The 25,650-nt window shown below is 49.4% G+C and overlaps 1 protein-coding gene across 1 annotated transcript in view; it reads right to left on the bottom strand.

The window, feature by feature from the left end:
* The window catches only part of ZFHX3 (zinc finger homeobox 3), a 172,235-nt gene extending 150,930 nt beyond the window's left edge, over window positions 1-21,305 (bottom strand). Inside the window, exons 1-3 of the mRNA XM_054170119.1 lie at window positions 21,245-21,305; window positions 12,771-12,946; window positions 5,201-5,557 (exon numbers count right to left, since the gene is read on the bottom strand). The gene's annotated coding sequence lies outside the window, so the exon portion shown is untranslated. The remainder of the gene's footprint in view (window positions 1-5,200; window positions 5,558-12,770; window positions 12,947-21,244) is intronic.
* Window positions 21,306-25,650: the final 4,345 nt, after the last annotated feature.

The raw sequence follows: 25,650 nt of genomic DNA, 5'->3' as shown, positions 1-25,650 counted from the left end.
CTCCCCAGCAATGTGCCCCACACAGTTGGAAACACAGGGAAATGTTTGTTTTCCAAGGGGAGAAAAAAAAATATTGCTGCTCTGCTTTGCCTTTTATTAGCAAGAGGCATGTTTGGCACTTGTGACATAATGAAATTACAATCAACAACTAAGTGTCTTTCTCCCAGCAGCAAACTCAAGGGCAAAGCAGGGTGGCTGCAGCCTGCCAGCATCAGGGCTCCTCAACACCCAAACCAACCCACTGTCCTTTCATTTTGCTGGCCAACTAAGGACCCCAGGGCCCTCCATAGCAGCTCCCGGGACATATCAGCTGTGTCCTGGCACAGCTGCTGGCACAGATGTCACTTTCCAACATCCCCAACTGAAAAATAATTTCAGAAGGAAATGAGCTTTAACCTGCATTTGCAGTGCACCTCTGGAAACAGACTCAGCACACACCTAGTGCAGAATACCACCGCTGCCCAGCCAGCACTGCTGTGGAGAACACCCACCTCCCATATCTGCCCAGCCAAGCCAACAAGGAAGTACTGGAAAGCACTGGCTCCTTGCCGGCATGGTGGCACTCAAGCAAGACCCACAGCATCTACGAGGGGAAGTAGAAACACCAACGCAAGTGGGCTGAGCACGCTGGGGCTTCCAGCTCCAGTGGGATCCCCGACCCAGTGGCAAGGACCACGGCCTTCCCAGCTGCCGGCAGCGAGGGAAGCCTGACTCATCCACCCTGTTGCGTTTTTTTAAACTAGCTGAAATTTATCTTTCTCCAATCCCTGCCTACACACAAACCCAACCTCGGGAGCAAACAAAAATGCATGAATCGCAGATCAGAGACAAAGCAGGAGGCGGGACGGGCAGCCCTGCTGCCTCCTGCCCTCACCTCACCCCACGGCGCGAGGCAGTTATATTTAGGTACCGCCACGGTCTGCGGTGCCGCGGCCCCCCTCGGGCACGGCGCAGAATGCAGATTTTCCAGACAACAGACCACAACAGCTCCGTCAAAACCATTAGAGGCTGCGGCGCCCAGGCCTGCGCACAGATGTTTTGATTCCCACTCTCCTGCCACGACAACCCTCGACAGCCCTGTCGCCGCCACGCGCTGGACATCCGACCCCAATTTCAGCTGGTGAGGGAATGAGGGAGGGAAGAGGGAAGGGCAGCCCAGATCCCCATGGAGGGGATCCTCTCTCTGGATGCCCCTTGCCTCCCCAAGGGACAGCAAGGCCAGCCTCTTTGGAGGCTCCCAGAAGCATGTGGAGTCACCCCACCATCAGAAAATAGAAGCAGCGCATAGGGGGCAGCCCCCATGGGCACCTCACTCCAGCCCCAGGGCCTCTCCCAGGCTCAAGCCCTCATGGTCAGTTACCACAGACTGCAGCATGGGAACAGCCACGCAAGCGATGTTGGGGTCCTGTGAGTGGCCAGGCTGGAGTTGGGGGGAGGGGGGGAAGCAGGGGGAGCATGTGCAACCCAGCCTTGTTCCTGGCCCGTATTTCCCACCAGCCCAATGCATCCAACCAGTGCACGGCCCCTGAAGCCACACAAAGGCCGAATCTCAGCCACGCTCTGGCAAAGGGAAGTCACGAAACGCTCAGCCTCTCCTGAACCACACCAATCTCTCCAGTGGAAACACACCTCGAGCTCCGGCACCGCGGCAGGGCCAGCGTGCGCACCACCAACACCCACGAGAAGATGGTTGCTGAAAACTCTCCCACCACAGACAAGCGAGTCTGACACCAATGGGGAAAACGCTACTGCAAGGGAGTTGAGCCCCAGCAGAACCAGGCTTGTGAATAAAGTTGATGTAAAAGCCCGCTAGCTGCTTTTCAGCTTCTCCGTGCAACACTTTTATTATTACTGTGGTTATTTTGGAAAGTGGAAGGAAGCGTTAACAGGGAGGCTAACACAGCCGGCCATATGTGCATCAGTTTGGGATTTAGTGATTCCTGCTGAAGCCGTGCAACTGCTGACCAGGCCCAAAGTAAATCTGCTCCTCTGTGCTGCTCCCAGCCTCCGGCACGACACTGACAGGAACCAGGGCCGGGGGTCAGAACAGCAAGATGAAAGGGACACGCGCCTTTGCTTTTGTCAAAACCGCTGCTGCTGGGCCCTGGTTTGACAGCAACCGCAACAAGGCCAGGCAAAGGTGCCAAACACACGGGGCTGCTCGCCCAAGCAGCACCTTGGCTCAGTCCTGCGGGAACAAAAGGCAGCGGTGGGCGGGAGGGAGGGTTCAGGGGCTCCGGCAGGCAAGGGCCAGCACTGCTGTGAGCAGTTTCACTGCCATGTGGGAGAGACTGGAGCAAACGTCCTGCCGCCCACTGCTCCCAAAATGCCCACACATAAAATGAAAAGAGGAAAGAAAAAATACAAATGGAGCAAAGCAACCTCTGCATTCAGACGCGGAGCTTCTCTCCCCTCTAATAAGCCTTTGCTTTTGTTCCTGGCCAAAGGCTGCCTGCAGAGCAGGACCCAGGCAGGAGGGCGGCTTCGAAAGCTGGGTCCCTGCACTGAGGCCAGCATGAAAGGACAGCCCTCAGCCAGGAGGCCAAGCAGGAGCCCCAGCAAACCTTAGGCCTAGCTGAGGGACTGCTGCTGCACAGCGGTGGGGAAATCAGCACAGTCCCACAGGGACTGCCAAGGGTCGGGGGCCCAGGACAATCCACTCCACCACCGCCCCTAGACTCTGCGGGGCTGCAGCCAAAACGCCACGCTCCGTCTTGTGCTTAATGCCGGACCAGACAGTGCTCCCTAATGAGGGAGCATTACAATCAGCTTGTAATGCTGAATTTTTAATGCTGCCAAGGGCTCTGTTACATAATAAAGGGGGAAACGGGAGCAGAGGGCAGCCAGCGGGGTGGCTGATGCCCCAGTCCAGTGCAGGTGGCTGCCCTCAGCCCATCGGCCACCCTCATGCCCCCTGACCCGCCGCTTACCGCCAGTGCCACAGGACGGGCCATGCACAGCACCCATCAGAGCTCCTGCCCGGCCGGGAGGGTGCCACAAACTTTCCTCAAGTGCGTGGAGGGGTGATGCCGAAGTGCTCGCACTCCTCTCCGCCAGAGCTCGGCCAGGAAATGATTTAAAAGCAAAGTTCACAAGCATGTTCGCTGCATGCTCTCGTATGTTCCCATACACGCAGTCTGCGCTGCTCCTCTCCGTAATACCCTAAGACTGTAAATCTATAACCGCTGCAATGATTTAGTGATTAAAAACATGATAACATATTGTGTAACTGCAAACCACAGAATCCCTGCCAACTCTCCTCCAAGATACGGGAACAAAAATACAGAAAATGTGTTGCTCGCAGCAGTCCTCCCAAACTCAACAGAAAGATTTTAATAATAATAATGAAAAAACCAAAACCCTAGACATCAGAAAAAGGCTGGATACAATGCAGGGCTGGAAAAAAAAATTAAAAGACAGAGTTTTAAATACGATTCTCGCTCTAACAAATTACAATCTAAACATGCTTCTCTTTTTTTTCGTCTTTTTAAGTTTGTTGTAACTGGAATAACTGGTCTTGTGTGATGTCTTGAATATTCAAAGTGCTTTGTAATAGGATACGGAGACCAAACCTTATTTGCCTAAACTCAATGGGTTTTATTTTTTCTCTGTTCCCCCCCCCCCCAATTTCTTTTTCTTTTCCCTCCTCCCCTACTTCTCCCCTAACAAGGAGGGGGTAAGGGCAGGGGGGGAGGCAAAAGGAAGAGAGGGCTTTAAGCTGTAAAGAAAATACCTGAAAGGGGAGACTGCGATTTGTAATACAGTGAAGAAAAGCAAATATTTTATATCTATATTTTTCAAGGCAGCTGTGGGAGTTTTGGCCTCTAAGCAGCCAACTTGACCCCATTCTCTCTATTCTCTTATTTCCCCCGTCGCAGGATTCCTGCACCTTCAGTCGGATTCGAACTCAATGTGACCCTAAGGAGGGAGGCACCGAGCCTCCAGAAAATTGCTCCATATTAAACAGGAGCGAGGAGAGGAGAAAGACAGCCGGCCGAGGCAGGGACGCGTATACATTACATATCCGCACAAAGTACAGGACATACCCGGGAGCAGCTTCAAGCACGGCTCGGAAGAGAAACAAACCTCCCTCGGCATTAAAAAAAAAAAAAAAAAAAAAAAAAGTAATTTTTAAAAAAATGAGGTGGGGAGGTCAACAATTTCAAAAAATCTTCGCAGCCCAAACGATAAATAATTCACACCAAGTAACCCGCGTGAGTGCCACATCCACCCGTGTGTCCACAGCAAGCCGAGCCGAACCGAGCCGTGCCCGGCCCCCGCGCCAGCACCGGCTGCGCTCCGCGAGTCGAGTTTCGGGAGGGCTGGAGCCGCTGCCCCCCGCGGCTCGGGCTGAGCAGCCGGGCTCGGACAGAGCGATCGATAGCGAAGAGCGTTGGCAAATATTTAGATAAGCGCCGTGCGATTCGGCATTAAGTAATTAAAAACTGAAACTGAGCACGGAGGATCGGCCTACAGAGCCGCTCGCTGCCTTCACCTCTCCCATCCCCCTAGCCGCATTCTTCCCAAAACTGAGCCTGCCCGCGGAAAACAAAAATCGGATCGGCTCTGGCTGGCAAGGCCGCTGCGGGGCAGCTCCGGCGGGGCCCGGGCGGTGGCAGGCGGCGGCGGTCCGGGCCGCCCGCGGCCGGGGCAGTTTTAGTCACTTCTTCGCCCCTTTGTTTTCCAGCGCGTCCCCGGCGCGGAGCGCCCGCGGGGCACCCCCGGGGCCCGCCCGCTCGAGGCGCCCCGAGCCCGGCGGCTCCCGGGAGGCGCCGGCTCTGCCGAGCCCGCCCGCGCCCGCCGCCGCCGCACAGCGCGGAGCCCGCGCGTCCCCGCGGGGCCGGGGCCGGGCCCCCGCCGCCCCACCGATCGATGCCCGCGCCTGCCGCCGCACAAAGCCAGGCAGCGCCGGGCCGGCTCCGCGCCCGCTCCGCGCCCCGCGGCCATGGCCGGCAGGCGGGCGGGGCAAGGGGGGTTCCGCGGGGCGCGCAACGGCCCCCGCGGCGCCGGCACCTGCGCGTCCCCGGCGGCGGCGGCGGGGCTCCGGGACAGCGGAGCGGCACAAAGTTTGCTGGGGGATCCGAGGCGGTGGGTGGGAGCGGGCGGGAGGGGGGGCCGGACCAGCCCCATGCAAAGCAGCCCGGGCGCCCCGAGCAGGAGGAGCCCGAACGGGGGACAGGGCAGAAAAGTTGCCACTTACGCGGTCGCTGCTCCGGCGGCGGCGGCGCTTTTAATCCCGGGCGGCGGCGCGGGGGCTACAGATCCCATGCAGGCTGCGGCGGCTGCGGCGGCAGGAGCGCGCTCCGCGGAGGGGCCCGGGGCAGCAGCAGCGGGAGCCGGGGGCAGCAGCCGGAGCCGAGCGGGAGCCGCCGCCGCCGCCGCCGCTGCCCAGCAGCAGCATCGTTGTCGGGGAGTTTGCAGCCCCCCGGAGAGAGGGGGCCGCGGGCGGCGGCAGCAGCAGCAGCGGCGGCGGCGGTCGGGTCGGGGCGGAGCGGAGCGGCGCGGAGCGGGCGGCGGGGCTGGCGGTCGCCGGAGCAGGAAGCGCCCGGACTCAGATCTGATGATTGGGAAGAAAAAAAACTCTTTGGATCTTTATTCTGCTAATTAGTTTCCTGCAAAAAATGGCTGATTAGTGCAGTGCGCATGTGCCTCATTACCCAGGCACGACGGGAAGGGCTAATTAGCCACCTTCTGGATCAATAAGATTCAGCCCAGGCGGCGGGGGAGGGAGCGAGCGAGCAGGAGCGGGCGGGGGGAGCGCGGCGGCGGCGCCGCACCGAAACTTGGGGCAAGCGGCCGGCCCCCAGCCCGCGGCGGGGGGGGGCCCCGCTCCGCGCTGCTCCGCGCCCTGCCGCGCAGCGCCGCGCCGGGGAGGGGGACGTCAGGCCGGCGGGCGGCTCCACTCCGCGCAGCTCCGCGGGGCGCTCCGCGGGGCCACCTGCCCCCGCGCCCCGGGCGGGGCCGCGCCGCCCCGCGCAGGGCAGGGCGAGGACGACCCCCGCCGCCGCCCCCACCGCTGAAGTTTCCCCGGGAGGAGCCGGGAAAGTTGCGGCCGGCAGGAGCGCAACTTTGTGCGGCCCCGGCGGAGCGCAGCGGCCCCGCAGCATCCCGGCCCCGCGGCGCGGCCCGCGCTCCCCCGCAAACTTTGCGGCCGCCGTGGCGACAGGGACAGTGGATCAATACGGCCGCGTCCGGCCGCGCTGGGAGCCGGGCTACAGGTTTCACCAGCCATCGCTGGCAACAGCTTTGTCATTTTCTAAAAATAAGAAGCTAAAAGTTATTGTAGAAGAAGGGGCTTTTTTTGTCCCCTGCACAATATGCCTTTTGTGAGTTTAATGCCATTCTGGGGCTCTCTATAGCCCCGGACAATGGGGAACTCCAGGAGGCGGCTGTGCCTCTGCCTTTTTTTCTTTCTTGCTTTCTCTTTTTCCCCCCACCCCCTCCTTCCACACTCCCCCCCCCCTCTTTTTTTTTTTTTTCCTTTTTTTAGGAAAGGAGGCAACATTCCTCCAGTCCCAACAGAACCTCTGGTTTGATTAAATAAATATTTCTGTAGCCTTACGGTAACATTTTTCACTTTCTGTTTGGGTCCATCTGCGATTGTTATTTAAAATTTTTATTTCCAGCAGCTTTTCCCTCCCCATTCCAGCCCTAGCAAAAAAAAAACTGTAGATGATCGCCGGGAGTGTGAGGTTTGAATTTTAGGAGGAGGTGAAGCAGTAAAGAACCTCTGTCCAGGCTTCAGGAATATGTTTTCTTCATCTTTCTGTAACATATTTTATTACTGCCAGAAATGCAGCGGAATTAAATCATCTCTCTTGCAAATCTAAAGAAGCTTTTCAAATTGCCTTTTAAATTTTTTCTTTTTCTTTTTCTTTTTCTTTTTTTTTTAAAATTTTTATTTTTCCCAGTAACTCCAATAATTAACTTCCCGATTTGTTTCATAGCACTGAACAAGGAATGCGGTTGCGGTCAGTTTTTCTACTGGGGAGAACCTTAATGTAGGTGTATTTTATACTGAAAGGTAATAAACTGCATGTTTGTTAGTAAGTGTTTTGAATTCTGTGTGTCAGGCTGTCTGTGTTTCTTACCGTGGGGGTAGACACTTGAAATTCTGACAAGTCCCTTTAAGTGGCATGGGGGAATGAAGGAAGAGGACAGACTTGGAGATGTAGAGCAGGGCTGTACTGTACTGGTCGAGATGTTACTGGAACTGTTTTGCTTCTAGGAGATGCAGGTTTTGAGAGTCAGGTTTTAATATGTGCCATAGTTATCTGGGTGTTAAAAATGCAGCTCTGATGTGTCCTCTTACTGTGTGTATGCTCTTGTGAGAGTTCATACGGCTTGTTTAATGCACAGGCTCTAGTATGTTACCAGTTTGCCTTTAAAAGCTGCCCTTAAAAATTTGTCAGTCCCTACCCACAATCTGACTTTATGGAAGAATAATTGTTGATGTGACTTGACCTTCCAAAAAAGCACATAAGCAAACAAACTCGCACCACCCCCCAGCAAAACTAACACCAACCTGGAAAATAAAAACCCCCAAACCAACAAGCCCTGGGGCCAGTAGAATTTTTCAGGGTGGCTTGCTGTGCTATCTGTAAAGGTGCTTGTGATTTGTAACTTCTTGCTGAATTTGAAACAGAAACAGGCATGTTGTAGTGATGTAGTTGAGGTGAGAATAAAGTCCCCTTGTCTTTTAGCACTTTGTGTAAGTTAGAAGTGCCTGGTTTTAGTGGGGGATGTAGATCAGCAGGCGGGTCTGAGGGTGGGTGCTGCCTGTGCACGCTGTGCAGAGCAAGGGAAAAGTAAACACGGGAAGAAGGTGGTGAACAAATCTAGTAAGTGTCGGTCCTCCAGAAATGGGCACCTTCACAGGAACATGTGCAGGCGCAGACTGGTAGCCATGTACGTTTTCTTGGCGTTTGCATCGTGGGTTCTAGTTGTGTATTGCTGTCCTCTGATTTCCCATGACAACATATGGATTCCATAAATGCAAACATGCCGAAGTGCATCTGTCTGGGTAGTTAACACAAACCAAACATCCCCCATCTCGGCGATGCTGCTGCTCCTCTGGCTGTGCTGCGCTCAGCCCTCCTGCGACAGCCTCTCGCTGCTCCTGCATTCTTCTTTCCTGCTCCCAGGGTGATCCCGAGTGCCCCGAAAGGGAGGAGGGCAGCAGGCGCCGGGGTCAAGGCGCCGAGACCATGGCCGCGCCCAGGAACCGAGGGGATAAGCAGGGAGAGGGGAGCTTGCCTTGTGGCCCCCCTCACCCTCCTGGGAGCTTGGGGTCAAGTCCTAGGACATCTTCCCTCCATTCTGGCAAGGGCAGGAGATGAAGCTGGGAAGGGAAGCAAGGCAGATGGGTGGCAGAGCTCTGCCCTTCAATCCTGAGTGTCCAGAGGCTGGGGAACAGAAGGGTTCCCATTTTTATTAAGGTGCAAAAATAGGTAGTGAGGGGTGTGTGGGAAAGACAGGAACGGGCAGGTGATGACTGCAGGACAAGGCAGATAAACCGCTGCGCAAATAGCAAAATAAACCTAAGGAATTAAGGAATAATTTGTACTGTAATCGTTGGGTGCGATTACACGTACGTGTACGCGTTCCTCCTCTAGAAAATTTACTTCCCTTAAGATTTCTTTGTTCTAGGCAAAAAGACAATCCAGTTGCTAAAATGTAAGAAGGGACTACCCTTGCTCAAATTAGAGATCTTGATACAGCCTCGTCTGTAATGCCATGGATACCTCTCAATTCTATATGTGTATCTCTGCACATACATAGATAGGATTTTTGGTTCAAATAGCTTTTAATGTGCTTAGTAGAAAGAAGCTCTCAGTATCAGATCTGCAGGGAAAATAACACTGATTTTTCCCATAGGAAACTTGTTAAAGACAGCTGAATTATTAGATTAACCCTATTTTTTCGTCTCGCAGCAGATCTATTTGCGCACAGAATCGTACAGTTTCATTTCTCTGTTATTTTGAACAGATGGATCCAATGCCAGCATTTTAAAGGAAGGTTATTCTTTGTAAAAATGTATACAGATTAAGAGGAACAACTCTGAAGCAGAACATTTTCCGTGGCAGCACATATGGCTTTCTGGACACAACTCGCAGAAAAGATGGTTGTTGTCTTTGACATATAGAATGGGGGTGAGCCGCTTCAGTTCCCTGGGTCCTGCCAGCAGACAACTCCTCCCCTGGAAATAGGACATGGCTGGGAGCAGCTGAGGAGCAGCCAAGGAGCAGCCCTGTCCCAAGGCAGGAGCAGGCCAGGTCTGCACAGGGCCGTGGCCAGTCAGTTGCCTCTGGCGAGTCTTTTGGAAGCGACAATCCTTTAGCATTTCTTGGGCACCAGGCTGGCTGCCCACGGCCTCCCTCCGCCTGGCACTAGGGGAACTGAGCTGAAGCTTTGGGGTGGAAGAGGCCGACTGGATACAAGGGATTGATGTATGGATACAGTAAGAGAAAAGTTCCAGGCTAAATTATTAAATTCAGCCTTTAAAAATTACTGTGGAGGGAGGAAAAAAAAAATGCTGCTTCGAAAAAAAAAAATCTCCCTAATATCATCCTCTAATGCAGCTTTGTGCTTCTTGGAAATATGTCTGAAGAATTAGAACAAAGCGCAGAGGGCCAGAGTCCTTGAAGGGGCTCCAAATGATAAAGTCTGCCATTCATTTTAAACACAGCGTGCATTGTAAAAACACAGGTCAATTTGAAGGCATTTGTCAGATTTCCAGTTCCCTCTACTCCTTTGCAATGGAAATTTGCAATCAAATCCCTGTACTGGAGTTGGGATGTCTGGCTTTATCAGCTTTTATTACTTTATGCTCCAAGCATTGTCCAGGTAAGCTGTCTTTTCATTTGGAAACTTTGTTTGCTTGAAGTCACATACAGGAGGTGGGGGAGGCTGACATGAATTAGCTGGAGCAGATGCAGTTATTTAGGGGTTTGGAGGGGGGAAAGGGCAGCCGATCAGCAGCGACTGATTGCAGAGGGCTGTCTAAGCCACAGAAGCGATCTGATACCATTTAAAGACGCCCAGCGAGAGGCATGGAAAGGGATATTCCAACAGCAGCGCGTTCATTGTTGGGATGCAGAAATGCAGCAGGGCTCAGAAGGAGAGGGCTGGGGAGACATGCTGCTGAGCAGTTCCAGCCAGAGAACGCCGCTTCTGGGGGCACAAGTGGGTTATTTAATGGGCAGGGGGCTGCTTCCCTCACTGCCGAGGGGTGTGCGGGTGTGATTGAGGAGAGCGGGTGTCTGTCTCTAGAAGAAATACATGCTATAGGCCTGGGGAGAGATTTGGGATATTCAGAGGAACGTTTGTTCCCTTCTTTTGTCCTCAATATTTCTGTATTTTCATCCAATTATTAAAAGAAATCTGTCCAACCATTTTGTGATCACGGGACTTGATATAGGCACTGGGAGCAATGGAGATCACTGGGCTTCCAGCTTTCTCCAAACCTCTGGCTCATCTAGTCAGGCTGAGGAAACGTCCTTACGTCAACTAGCAGCTTTTTAATGTGGATTTGGGTTTGGGGGTTTGGGTTTTTTGGGGGTTTTTTTTAGGCCTTAGCACAAGATAAGTGGATGTGTTTGTGATGGAAATAAACACCTGGAATACATCTATGTGTTTCTTTTGCCTTTTTTTTAGAGAAATGAAGAAAAAAGTCTTGGCATTTAATTAGGACTCACTAACCTGATAAATATTGAACACCATTTCTTTGTGAGCTGTTCTGTGTGCTTGGAGTGCTCTATGGATGTATTCCACAATTGCACTTGTTTAATGCCTATATCACCTCATGCCTATTGTATTTATGTTGTCATCAATGTCAGATTTTAATTAAACAATTAAATCACTGTCACAGTAATTTCCCCAGAAAACTATTTTAAATGAAAAATCCCACAATAAATGTTTGGGAACCATCTTAAAAGGGGAAAAAAGAGGGAAATAAGTTACAAAAAATAAATAAATTACAGTTCCCACAGAATTAGAAACAAAAAGAAATAATTATTTTCAGCACTGAGAAAGATTCTGGCTTACAGGGTAGTTTTCACAAAATTCAAAGTGTGTCAGTGCAGTAATGAAACCAAGGTGGCTTGTCCTGGGGCTGGTCTGGATGTCTGAGGCTGAGCTGGGGACAGAGGGACCCTGTCCCAGGGTTACCAGTACAGTCCTGAAGCTATGCCCTGCTGTGGGCCAGGAACAAGTGGCAGCTCTACACATCTTTCATCTTTCTGGCAAGTCAGGTACCAAGCATGTCTTGGAAAACAGTCCAGCCACCTCCTTCCCCTCCAAATTATTTTAGAATTAAGATGGAGATTTGAAGTAAAGCCTGAATCCAATTATTCAGTGAGTCAAGCACCAACACCAGCTGTACTTACTGTATAGTAACCATGTGCTCAAACCCTAAGTCTCAAGCAGTGAGAAATCTGATTTGACATAGCATCTTTGCTACAGTTAATCAAACAGTCCATCTCTACCTCTTTCTAAATATATGCTCTTATTCCTCTAAAACCTGTACTACTTCACATGGAAAAATCACAAACAGAAGATGCAAAATTCATCAGACAAGAAATCTGAAAGAATCATGCTCTCAGATGTACATTCAGAATATTACCTGTATTTAACATAAGCACAACTGACATTTGCAGCACAGCCTCCGAAGCGAGGCGTGCTTATTGAAATTCGGGTTCCAGCCTGTGATTTCAGTGTGATGTACCCTGCAGCTAACCCCGACCCTCCCCTATTAGCTGCTGTAGCTGCTTTGATTTGTGTTCAGGGAGGGCTGGGACAGGGAGCCCAGCACTGGGGAGCTGCAGCAATGGCTGGGGTGGGGTGGGGGGTGGTCCATGGCTCCCCTGCGCCCTAGCAGGCACCCAGCCCTATGCCCAGTGGGGTGCATCCAGGGTGAGGGGTGCCTCCGCCCAACACCCAGCCCAGTGCAGGATTTCTTTCATTCCATGCTGCATTTTTATTGGAATGCAGCTTTGCAGAGCGGGCTGTGCCTGGGATGCGTGTGGTTTCTATCAGCCCTGAAGTGTTTTACAGCTGGAGATGATTTTGGGGGGCACCTCTAGCCTGTCCATTTGCAGCCAGGGCTGATGTTTGTCTGCTGCTGTCTCTCTAATTTTTTTCCTGTGTTGCCTTCATCAAAAGGTGAGATTAGCACTGGGGGTGGGGGGGAAGGCGATGACGGTAACAACATGAGGCCCATCCCTCCCTCCTCCTCATTTTAGTTTGCTTCTTGCAAAGGCAATTCACTAGCAGATCCTCTTTCTTCATGCAGCCAAAACAAGGACCAGCAGCAATTCCTGATGCTGGCTGATCCTGAGCTGGGCAGCTGGGGTACAGGAAGCTGTTGGGGCACACCTCACCCTCGCCACCTGGCTCTACTTGTGAGCCTGGGGCATGAAATCTTGAAGCTAAATTCAGCCAGTGAACAGCAGCCTGGCAGAGCATTCACTGGCTATAGCCGCAGCAAAGCCTCCACCAGTCACTGCACTGCGGGTGCCGGGCCAGGGCAGACCCTCTCACCCACCTGTCCAGGCAAAGCCTGGCTTTGCCAAGTGAGGCATGGCCACAAGAAGTGACTTTGCTGAGCATGTGCAGACAAAAAAATGCATTTTTATACTCGGTGAAGGAAAGGGGGAAACTGATGAGGTTGCACAGAACCCTCCTCCAAGCAGGAGAGGCTGTGCTGGAGGAAAGTATTGCTCATAATGACACTTAAGCCCAGACACTTGAATGCTAAAGGTTAAACTTACATTCTTCAAGAAAGGGCTCCTTGCCAGCTTGAACTGTGTTGTGTGTTCACTATTGCCTCCTCCTCCTCTTCATCCACTCTCAATCCACTTTTGGTATTTGTTGAAATAACTGAGGTTGTGGGGTAGGGTTCCCCCCCCCCAGTATATGTTCTCTATGCCAGTCTTCAGCCTGATGTCTGTCACAGGGTTAAAAAAAACCCAAATCAGTCTAACATCAGTACAAAAGTGAAGAATTTTTCTTTTAGCTGCAAAGCAGTATAGGTTCAACCCAGGAAAGACCAGCCTAGGCACAATTAAGTGACACAAAGTCCATAGAATGTGTCCTTAGCTGAATAACCAAAATATATATTCTGACAATCAGGCTAAATGTTACTAGGGAATTAAAACATAAATTGAAAGGCTGATATAAACACAGTATACAATAGGATAGAGAAAACTTTTGGAGACAGTCATCACCGGGTTGGAGATGAAACTGGTGGCAATGTTTCCAAATGTTCAAGCCAAGAAAGGAGGAACAGAAAAATTCCCACCCAGGAGCAGCACTTCAGGATGAATTTCAGCATAATATGAAGACACAGACGCACTGTTTGGATGCTGCATTTAGATCTTAATGATCAAAGAGCACCTTCTCCATATACTTTCATGCTTTTCCCCAGAGACATTTCCCATTTAAAAAAGAATGGAAATAGCATTACAATTGTGCACGCCTTCTAAAGCAGCCCCTTTTACACAGCATCACGTAGGCTTTCTGTGGAGAATCAGTCTTAGGGGAAAGCAAGGAACAAGGATCTCTATGCCTCAGCAGCAGCAGGTAGAGGAGACCAAGACTGGAAGGCCGGATCAAATGCTTTGAGGAGGAGCATGGAAAAGAGCCAGAGTGAGTTTCAGATGTCAAACACAATTTTTATTTGGGTTCAGAGATGATAAAAGGCCAGTGATGTTCATTTTTCCTACTTCCTGCAGCAAGGGAATGGGGGGTTGCAGTGCTCTGCATCCCTTTAAACAATAGCTCGCTGCAGTGTGTTTCTTGGCACAGCTCTAATTGTATCTTCTGGTCCCAGTGGAAGTTCACACTTTTTAATATCTCTTATTGCTTCTGCAACTGCTGCCACTAGTCAGCAATCACAAACAGGAAGCTGTGACTCAGCAGAGCCATAACCCACCGGCTGACAGTGGCTGGAGGACAGGGAAGATCCCACAAAACACCCGCCAAGGGCTGGGGCTGACCAGGCACCACTGCAGGCTGCATCACAGAACTGGTATGGGCTGACCCAGACTGGTACTGGAGACTTGGTTCCTAGGTCAGCACTCTAAATTAACCAAAACCCAGGAGATAAAGGCCCTGGTGGCACTCCAGGCCTGAGTGCCAAAGGAGAGGTTCCCCAAAGCTGGTCCCTGATGCATAAGGCTGTTACGGCAAGGCAAAAGAGCACAGGGACACTGAAGCCAGCCCCAAGAACACAGGAACACTGAAGCCAGCCCCAGGTTTGGTTGCCTGGCCTTGCTCCAAAAAGCAGTGCTTTTTCCCTTGTTAGAGAGAGGCATAGCAGAGGAGGCAACCAGTGACCCCTTGGCTGGGAGACACCAGAACAACCCCGTTTTCACAACAGTGGCACCCAGGGCTCAGCCACATCTCACGTAGCATGGGGAATGTATGATCTATTCCGAGAGTGGTTTCGTCTATTTTCTAACTGTATTTAGCACTGAGTTTACTCCAGACTGAGCCTGCGTGAGTAAGTCTGTATGTAAGGGTTGAAGATTGGCTGCAGCAGGCAGAGGGTTTGCTGAAAGGCTTGTTAAGGAAGCACTACTGACCATGCAATCCAATTACATAATGCTTCAAAAAATAACCGTGCGGGGAGTCGTGTCTGGGCAGCCCGTTTCGGCAACAGAAAGAGGTATCAAATGTCTGTCTTCCAACCCAAAGGCTGATAGTATATTTGTGTCACAATCTGACACTGTGCCTCAGCTGTAAACTGCTCTAAAGAGGAAACTTGCTTCCAGGGGAAATGTCTGCTGTTCCCTTTCAAGGCAGTGCTGCACCCTGCAGACCAACGTTATTTGAGTCCTTGTAAAATTACCACTAATCTCTGCACTCAGGATGCCTTGCATTTTATGGGTACTTGCTATGACGGCAGCTTTGTTTTCTGGGGGTAAAGGAAAGTGCTGAGCAGGGAGAAGCAGGCACCTGGCTATCAGCAGTGCTTCTGAGGGTGTCTTCCCGTTCTCCTTCTGTTGCTCCAGACAGGACAGACATGTGGATGATGCAGAGCATCATACTATCACACCTGGAAAATGCTTGAAAAAACATCCCCCATCCTGCCCGGAAAAGATATGGTCCCTGTCCCAGGCAGGAGCCTGCACTGTGCTGCATGTTTCATAGATTCATAGAATGTTTTGGGTTGGAAGGGACCTTAAGGATCATCTAGTTCCAACCCCCCTGCCATGGGCAGGGACACCCTTGTTCTTTCTGCTGAGCTCAGTGGTGAGGGAACGGATAGAAGGGTCAGACTCCCAGCTGCAGTGGGAGCTCAGTCCACATGTTGTGTTTGGGATGACAGGGGATTTAGAAAACCCCATCTCCAGGGAGCGCAGGTAGTTTTTATCATAGCTACTAATTTAACTGTGAGGCTGCTCTGAAAAGCGTAACAGAAAAGGCACATTTCTAGTGAATGAGGGAAGAGCAAACTGAGACTATTCTTGGCACGTTGTGGAGCTTTCTGTACCTGAACTCGTGTTGTTCTGTTGCTGGGAATGCTTTACTGCAGTGTAAGCCAGCTTCTGTGCTTGCAACAAACGGCTGGATTTTAACCTGTTCCCAGCTCAACCAGCCTGGATGGCAGCTGCGGCCCCTTGACCAAAGAGGACTCTGGGGCTGGAAAGGAGACCTGGACTGGAGAGGATTCCTCAGTGCTCTCACCACCTCACCTGCACTCTGCCAGCAAGGAGAGGGATGAAGCAGGTCTGCTGCAAACAAGTGCCTGGAAAATTAACAAGCTCTGCCTCCTCTGATCTGCCAGTACTGTCTTCCACAGCAGGCACTGCACTCTAAGCTGTGACACAGGAGAGTCGGGTTTGCACTATTCCTCTCTGCTCTATGTTCAGTATCTCTGCTCCCGGAGCCTCACTGAAGGCTGCAGAAGCTGCCTGAGGACTGCAGCGGGAAGGAAAGGGTGAAGGGAGAGCTCCTCCAGCCTGGCTGCACGCTCCATCCGCTGCCTTCCTCCCATCTATTTCTAGACTGTTTACCTGGCAAGCGCACATGACCGATCCAGAAGGAAACGCTGACATCACCCACCAGCGTGCCCCCTCCCTGCTGCTCGCCACGCTCAGCCCCTCTCCTCGCCTCCCTCGTCCCTCTGCCCAGCCAGCCCACGCCTGCGGAGCCTCTCCCCGCGCCGCGGGGCTGCTGCTTCCTGAGGCAGCTCAGAGACATCTTGTCCTGTCCACCACAACAATGCGGCCTGGCACGCCGCTTCCCCCCGCGCCCCGGGGCGTGACGGGGGCTGCCGCGCCAGAAGGGACGCAACCCACGCTCGACCCCGCGCCGATGACTGTCAGCCGTGCTACCAACAGCGGGTGAAGCACACGGCTTTGAACGCTGGCGTATCATTTGTCTGGTGCGACAGGCTAAGCATACAATGGTTCCTGCTTCCCGACTGAAGCAGTTTCCCAACCCCCTTTACACCTACAGCTCAAACCCGCTTGGCCCATGGCACTGGATGAACTTTGCCGCTGTGGACCAGCTGCTCCCCACCCACCTCGCTGCCACGTTGCGTTTCTGTGCCGTAGAGCGGAGCCAGGCGAACCGCGTGGCCGGTTCCTCGCCTCCTTCGCTCTCCTCCCCAGGGCTTCTGGGTGCTGTTGATGTGGGGAGTCCTGCCAGCTGCATCAGCTTCTGCTGAAGGAGCTGGGGGAGCTGGCAGCCCTTGGGGACAGCTTGGGCCACAGCCGCCAGTGCAGGTGCTCGCTCCTCCGGGGTTATTTATCCCGGGAAGTCTGCAGCGGAGCTCTGGACTTCAGCTGCTCTGTGGAAGCTTTCTTGGTGCATTTGGGCAGCGAGCCAAAATATGCAGTTTAAAGGAAATGTTTAATAAAGACACAGGAGCCTCAACCCGTTTATTTTTCCTCGCAGAAAGGTGGAGAGACGATGTCCCTGGAAACTAGCTGCCAGCCCAGTGCAGGCCGGGAGGCTGGAGGCCGAGCCGAGGTGTGGGCTGCGGCGGCTGCGGGGTTGAGCGTGGCCTCTCGCCTCTCCCTCCCCTGACAGCTCTGGCCTGCGGGGTCATAAACCGTGGGGGTAAAAGGCAGCCTATTAGTAACTCTATTAAGTCTCCATTAGTTAGGTGTGAACTCATTACCCTAATACACTTGGAGGTAGGATTCCTCTTGCAGGACATTAGCACTGTAATAAGCACATTTACCACCAGAGCTGGACAAAGCGAGGGAGAGAAGCCCCAAGAGGTCCAGGGAGGCCTTTCTTGCCTGTGCTCGCCCTAGGGCAGCCATGCTGCTCCAGCATGGTTCCAACAGCAGCCTGTGACCAGATCCCCCAAGACCTCCTCAAGACCCTCTCTTCCTTCAGTAGTGACAGGGGTCACTGTAAAACCCTGTTTGCGTGTTCATCTTAGAATCATAAAATGGTCTGGGTTGGAAGGGACCTCTAAAGGTCATCTAGTCCAACCCCCTCTGCAGCAAGCAGGGGCATGCTCAACTAGATCAGGTTGTCCAGAGCCCTGTCAAGGTTCACCTTGAATATCTCCAGGGATAGGGCCCCAACCACCTCCCTGGGCGACCTGTTCCAGTGACTGGCTGGATGTTCATAGGGAGGAACATGGGTTGGATGTGGCCACAGACATGTAGAACTGATAGAATGTGTGGCTGTGAGCATTGGCAAAAGCTGTGGAGATCTTGGGGTGCATACCCAAAACTAAAAGGGTAATGCAGGTGTGAGTGTGCAGCAGCCTGGCTGCAAACCCATGTGCTGCTTGTGCTGCTCTCCCACCTTTGCCTGACTTGGTGTATTTGATGTGTTTGTACTTTGTGACAGGAGCTGTCTTCTGTTGTCTGCAAAGCTGTGTGTGCTGCGAGGAAGTCAAAGCGAACTAAATAATGAGCTTATAGGAAATCAATTAATTAATAATGGATAGGATGTAGAAGCAGGGCTCCAACTAGGTTTGCCAAATTAGCACAATGAAAATATGACTGTATGTGGAAATCTGTGGATTTCTATATCCTTTCTCAGTCAGATTTGACAGGCCAGGGTGGGCTGCCCGTGCAAGACCTGCACCTTGGTGTCTGGAGACGCTCCAGTGCATTGTAAGCCTGGTGTCCTTAAGGCTTCTGGGTGCCTTGTGTGTCTCAGCACATCTGAATCAAAATACTGGTGAACAACGGTCTTGTGAAATATTTTGTGTTTGAGAGAAGGAAGTTGCAACCAAAATAAAGAGGCTACAGAAGCACAGAACGTTGCAAGAAAGGAACCTGAAGTGTAAAGCCATTCAATGAAGCTCTCCTTTGCCTTCTGCCTAAACCCCTTTCAAACAGGTATTGCTCACCCTGCAAAAGACAAAGACTCTGCACTGTCTCCTCTGTATCCTTAGTCAAACTTCAAGGCTGCACAAAAGCACAGTCCACACAGGACTCTTCCCAAAACTGATTTTGAAGCCCATTTATTCCTAAATAGGGCTAAACTATACATGATCCCTAAAAAAACTTGTCCAAGAGCACATAAGTATGATTTTAAAAATTATTTCAAGAGGAAGCATGATCTTGCTTCTAAGATCCTTGGCCAAAAAGAGTATGAAATTAATGGTATTAAGTGCCTAAAAATACTCTTGAGGATCTGGGACTTAGAACAAGGGCCTGGCTTCTATTCCTAGCTCTGCCACAGACTTCTTGTCTGCACTGCAGGACTAGCCGGAGCACTACACAGGCTGTGCTAGAAGTGCCCCAAACCAAAGGCATATGGGAGCAGGCTTCAAAACTCAGACCTTCACTTTTTGTCCTATTTTCTCATTCTGTTGAGTGGGAATGAGACTAATTCAGTGCGAGGCAGCTGAGCACATAAGGTGTGGTGTCGGTCTAAACTCTGATGTGCTTCCAGACGTGCAGACGCCAGCTGCGAGGAGTTCCACAAAACCACGTCCATCAGCACACCTCTGATCGCGCTCACTCGCCCTTTTCTTCCTTTCCTATTTCCACAGAATTAGCTCTTACAATTCAACCCCCCATCAGGTCCAAACAAATACAATTAAAAAAAAATAAAGTAATTGCTGAAGCAGTGCTTCCTCCCTCCCAGGAAATGCACACCTCCTTGTTGCACAGGCCTCCTGGTCAGTGGCATCTTTTCTAATGTAAGGCTGTTAAAGTCCAACATGCTGCGCTGCAAAATTCAGTATTAAATGTATATCTTTACCCCACCCAACGGGAGAGAGACATATCCATAAAATGCAATGGTTGCCTTCAGCACTGGAAAATCCTGAAACATTTACCTTTTCATACATTATATTTTATCTGGCAAAATGATTGTGTCATTTAAATATAGCTTTACTTGTCTTCCTCACCCTGTTTTACTGTTAGTCTATTAATTAAGGTACTTGTTTCTACATACGACACAATGCAAAAATGGATTAAAAAACTTGTAAACAACTTACTAATCGTAGGCTGCACAATAACAACATAAAGGCCCATCAGCAAAACCCACTGGTGGCTTTTCTACTTAGGAAAAACGGACATCCCAAAGCTAATTTGATAGGATCTCAGACCCCTGCCATTCCCTCTCTGTCTCAGCAAGAAAATAACTTTTGGCATAGTAATTGGAACTGTTAAACAGAAGATTCAAAATAGCACATTTCAGTGATAAATGGGAAAGCCAGACTTGCTCTTAAGATAGCATGGAGCAAGAAGACAGGAAAAAGTCCTGCAGAATAAGTCCTGTATAGATCCCAGACACTGCCAGGTTTTTTTTCATCAGTAACAATACTCCAAGAGAAATAAAACCACAAAACCTCTGCTCCCTCTGTAAAAGGGAAACAAAGATATGGACGTTTCCATGTGTGACTCTGTCTGATGAAATCAAGTATTCAAATGACTCCTGTTTACACAGTGTTTTGAGAAATAATGCTAATTTGCAGAATTGGCATCTGGGGTACAAGTATACGTATCCTGGGAGAGCACTTACAGAGCCTTTGTGAAGCTAAGTAATAAACGCTTTGTCTTCACCACACTATTTATGGGTTGCTTGGGGGCATCCTGCTCTCTTTCTGCCCCTACCTGGGCATAAAATTATTGCAGAACTAGGTTTTAATAAGACCAACAGTAAATCTGAATGACCACACATGCACAGCTATTCCTGCTCCCCTGATCTCCAGCATTAATTATAAAGTGGAACTGTTTACACAGTACATACCACTTTCCTGACTTCTTTCTTGTTTATGTCTAAACCTTTATGGACATAAAACTTTGGAATTTGCTTTTGGAATAAAACTGCAATTGAAGTAGTAATAACTGTGCTGGAAAACAACTCTGCTATTGCTCCCTTGGTTCTGTGATCATGGCAGGTTTGCGTCTGCACAGGAACCCTCTCCCGTTCGAGTGTGTTGTTTCAGGTCATCTGCTTGCTGTCCCAACTGGATGGCTCATTAGGAACTCCATCTTTAGATGGCTTTGACAAAAGGCTCCAGTTTTTCCTCCCGAGTCCTTTTCTTTCCTGTTTACTCTCCACCATGTCTCAGACTACTACAAGAATCCTGCACCCCAGCCAGCAGGGTTTTAGTGCTCCCCCAAGCCTCTGCTGCCATGATGTGATTCAGGTCCTTCCTCCTCCTTCCACAGTGTAGTGAAATGGAGCCTGTTGGCTCCTCCAGATAAAACAGGTGCTCTGAGACACTGCCTTTCCACCCTTCCTGCCCCAAAATTTTCTGAAGGAGAAATTTTTCTTCTACCATGAGTTATTACAAAAGTCAGAGGCTTCCATCTGATGGTACACATGTGTGGATACCACAATGAAGTAACTCATGCTCTGCAAGCGCTAAATTATTCCTGCTCACACTGGCCTGACTGCTTGTTTTGTCAGGCTGTCACACTGTAAATTAATATGTTGGCTGTTTGGGGCTGAGAACTCTTTCTATTTGTTCAGTAAAACAGATACTGTACACCCTGGGCACCATATAAAAATAATGAATTACTCTAGTACACAGGCAAGGTATTGTTCTCGTCTTTCCTTCCCTTTATTCTATCCCCTCCATCCTTTGCCTTTCCTCTGATCAATTAATCTTCCATTTATTTTCTATTTTTGTCTGCAGGTTTTACTCTAATACATATTGCTCTGATTTCCCAACCATGCCACCTGCTCCAGAAGAACAAGTGCAGAGGCTGTGCTAATGTCAAGAAGAAGGAATCAGCAAAAACTCAGGGGGAGAAAAAGGAATAATTTCTACAAGAAAATTAAGAAAATGGAATTGAGCCTCTACCTGGTGTCGTCTCTTACGTGGACTTGGACGCCTTCTGAATTCTGGCAGAATCCTTCTTTACTCTTCCCATCCAGGGCAGAAAAATGGAGGCTTGATAGCCAGAGGAATCGAGTGGGCTTCTTGATGTAGACAGGCTGGGGTGTATTAGTGTTTGACCCAATCTCCCTTGCAGATTAAAATGTCTTTTAATTCTGGTGGGCTGTGTCAGGATGGGAATGAATAAACTCTCTCTTCATTTTAATGTCCAGCTAAGGGAAGCTTCATAGGCTGCGTGTTAAGTCTGTCCAAATTCCTTTCCTCCTTGGCAAGGTTATCCTACCTAGAGAAAGAAGAATTAAAAATAAGACTGTGTTTGACTTCTTACAACTTCAGTTCTTCCCCTGTGTTTGTACATTCCACTTTCCAGGGCATGCTTCAGACCTGAGTTCTAACACACAGCCCCCCAAAAGCCCCCTCATGACAATGGTGAATAATTAATTAGCTATGGTCATACTCAGTGTGTTGTATTTTTAAAGTATCACGTAATTGTAACTAATAAAAAAATCAACTGAATTTACTGTTTGTTCTTCTGAAAAAATAAATAAGCATAGAAGTAAAATTTAAATATTTATTGAAAAACTAAATATTGCAGCCTTGTGCAGTTATTGGCAAGAGATGCTGCACAAATAAATCCACCACAAGCTGTTGCTTCCCACATATTAGAGCGCTGGCCTGCCGGATGCCATGCTGCTCCAGAGCCAGCCAACGCAGTGCTGCCAGTGCCTCCACTCACTGCAGCTTTGGACCCCTTTCCTGGCACATTCCCGGCTCAGGCCTTCACCTCTCTTCCCTTTCATCCCATGGTAAAGTCTGTGATGTAACCAGGACAAAACTCCACAGAGAATTTACAAACATCAGTGGAATGCTTTGGCAGGAGAACAGCCCTATGGACTCAGAAGAAAACAAGATGTGTTTTCCTCATCTTTCTGAACTCTCTGCTGTGGCCAGTGTGGTCTGTGCTGCAGCCAACACCTTCTCAGGGTCTGGGCATCACTTTGTTACCAAGGGGGACATCACCAGAGCTGGGCATGTGGGCCAGCCTTTGGACCTCCAAAGGTTTCAGAGGATTGACATGCCAGGCAGGCTCAGCAGGTGAGGTCAGGCTGTGAGGAAGCGGAAGGCCTCCTGCTTCTGGCATCTTATTTCCAACCCTCCTATTCCACATGGCCGTGCATTAGTGATGGGCAGCGCTAGCAGATGGCAAAGTTCGAGTCAGGCTAATTAAACATAGTGAGCTAATAACCTTCCATTTTGGGACTGGTATAATTCATAATTTAATGTATTGCTACTGAGACATTAACCTTTCAACAACTGGCATGGTGCCCACAGCAGCCTGAGTGCTGACCATCTTTCAGGAAAATGAGTATTATTGTTCAAACAGGTATAAATCATTCATGGCATCAGCTTTTGTGTCAAACTGTACATGAAAATAAGTAGTAGACTGGGTAATTTATTTACCTTCTGGTGGTTATTCTTATGATTTCATGATCATATTCTGTGATTCATAAACACTGGCCAAATGCCATTTTATTCTCATTTTACCTTTTCAATATTGCAGTGGTTATTCTGATTTTTATCTTTAACAAATTCAAGATTGGTGTCCAGGTGCAAATACAATCCCATTTCAAGGAGGAAACACTTACTTTAAGTTTTAAAGCACAGATTCACAGTCTTTTCAAAACCAAAGAATATAGTAAACGAACTATATGAATAATTCCTAGTTGAAAATAATGTGGGATGCTGGAAAGAAAGGATTGTAAGTTGGAAATTTCACAGCAGTCCTGAAAAGTAAGAAGATAGCTGCCAAGCCCTGGTTACTGAACCAGTGTAGATCCTTACACTGACTTTTGGCACTCTGCTGTCCAATCACATCATATTTTGCTTCCCAAACAACTTCTGCATTGAATTTATTTTCCAGTGAAAAAAGAATCAGAGCTAAAGTCTCAGAAGACACTTGTACCTCAGAATTTGCCTGTTGGTACTCTGGAGTTAACCACTTTTATACAGCTCCATTAATTCTAACTCTTGCTCATATGGTTAGTGAGTTGGAATTGCTGAGATGAACTTGTTACAGGTTCATTACCTGCATCCTGTACAGCAAAAGTTTTCAGGCACTTTAGACTAGAAGACTACTGTTGGTTCTCAGTATTTACCACAGCAGTATGAGCTAAAATAAATTAAAAGCCAAAGTAAATGAGAATGATGTCCTAAACTGTGTTTCAGGTGAAGATTGTCCTCAAATTCGGGTGGCAAGAGTGCAAGTGAGACCAACTCTTTGATAGGGATATGTCTGAAGAGGTCTCAAGGTGGACCTGTTCCAGTCAGCATCACTAGAGAGACCTGCTGGAAATAAATCCAGTCAAATTTATGAGCTATGACCTACGTACACGGATACAGCACAGAAAAGATCACACACTGAACAACACAACTGTTTATTGTGCTTACACATTGCATCAACATTTCAAACCATCACCACCACCCCCTCCATATCTCTGGGAAATCATCATCTGCCTTTTGAAGGTATGAAACAGTGTCCTGAAAGCTAAGGCTCACCACATCATTCACCTGCCCTCAGGAATCAGAGTACTGAACTGGCAGAGAAAAAAAAATTACTTCCCTTTCTTCTTTATAACCTTAATCAGTGGAATAAGTACTCAGCACTTTTTGAAAGGAAACTTTCTGAAAATATCCCAGCTGGGGATGAGTTTCAGAAAAAACATTCCTCCAAGAGATGCTTTACCAACCTGGGGGTTTTTTCATTAAATTTGGGGTGTGTGTGTGTGTATATTTCCCCCCACCCCGAGCTATGCTACAGAATCCACAGTAGCAGTCTCAGGGCAAAGAGCACTGGCCTTTTGTCAAACCATGGGTGTAGAATTTGCATTTTATTGCATCACTGCTCAGAGATTTCAGCTCGAGTTAAAAGTAATAACACAATTTCTTTTTGTGTGTTGTTCTTCACAGCCACAGATAGAACCTTGACTGCATCAGCAGCATGTAAACTGGTGTCTGCTGGCATCTGCAGAGGCCCTGGAAGAGTAACTCTACAATGAGAGTGTTGTACCTCTCAGTCCAAGTCCCACAGTGGTCTCTGACCACTGAAGCTGGCATTTTCCTGCCAGTTCTCCTTCAGAAATATTTCAGAAGAAGATCAGATGTTGTAAATAGTTTAATAAAGATCACTTCGTATCTCTTTTAATCAAATGGTGAACAAAGATGTCCAATGCTCAATCTATGAAGGAAATTGTACTTCTATCATTGGAGACCTATTAAACATGAGTCTAAAAAAATCCTAAGTGGATGCTGAAGATCTAATCCATTCACAAAATGTCTATTTTTGAAGAAGTTTCCTAGGAAATTAGCAAGCAGCTATTTGTAAGCATATCTATTCACACTTAGTGCTCAGGATAATGTCAAGATCAGTGCTCAGGAAGCATAAGAGAATAAGGCAGAAACATCAGCATGCTTAGTTTTGGGCTTCTCAGTGTTTTACATGGTCACTCACAGGAGCACATGAACATGTCAGAACAATTGAAACATACAGCATTTGAAGCCTCTTATGAGGACAGCACTCAGAATCCCCTCAGAACATGAATTATCTGAGTAGAGTTCCTCTGGATACCTTCTTCATACTGCAACCATACAGTGTTAGCCCTCAAAACATCCGTTTTTACATTGCTAATGGTGCAGTAGACAGCCTCTCACTCCCACAAATAACAACCCATATTACCTGTGACCTTGGACTGAGCTGGTGGGTCCACACTATGGCTCACGAGAGGTGTCATTGGACCAGCTGCACCTGGGTCAAACCCCAGCAGCTCCTTTCTTCATGGGTAGTGTCTCTGCATTTCACTCCCTCTGCTGGCTCCATTTATACATCAAACAAAGTTTTTTGAGACCTTAACTTTGTTTAAGGATTGAATACCTAAAAGTTTACCCCAACTTTTAGGCTCCAAGGTCTGCTCAGCTCTGCAAGCACTGTGGCTGGCAGGGACAGAGCCACTCTGTCTCCTGCGCTGGGCCACGGCATTTTGGACCATGCAGCCTCCATCAGTACCCCTGCTTGTCTGGAGTAGGAATTGGGCAGCTCTGGTTTAGGTTTGGTGTTCCCATCTCAAAAAAAAAAGAGCAGAATTTCCCTTTGACAGCTCTGTAACTGTTGACTGCACAAGCCTGGTGTACCTATACCTGACTGCATCATGGCCAAGGGCCGTGATGAGCCATGTGCATGCTGCCAGCACCTTTTGGCTTTATGTACCTGCCAGAGAAAACAAGAATATATTGAAGTGTTTTCCCTGGACACTTCTCTACAGCATTGTCACAGAGTTTTATCCCATTTCCACCTGATATTGATCATTCCATAGCAT

Source organism: Dryobates pubescens, chromosome 19, assembly GCF_014839835.1.
Source record: "Dryobates pubescens isolate bDryPub1 chromosome 19, bDryPub1.pri, whole genome shotgun sequence".
NCBI classification, from domain to species: domain Eukaryota; kingdom Metazoa; phylum Chordata; class Aves; order Piciformes; family Picidae; genus Dryobates; species Dryobates pubescens.
This window is presented reverse-complemented; position numbering and strand designations above follow the sequence as displayed.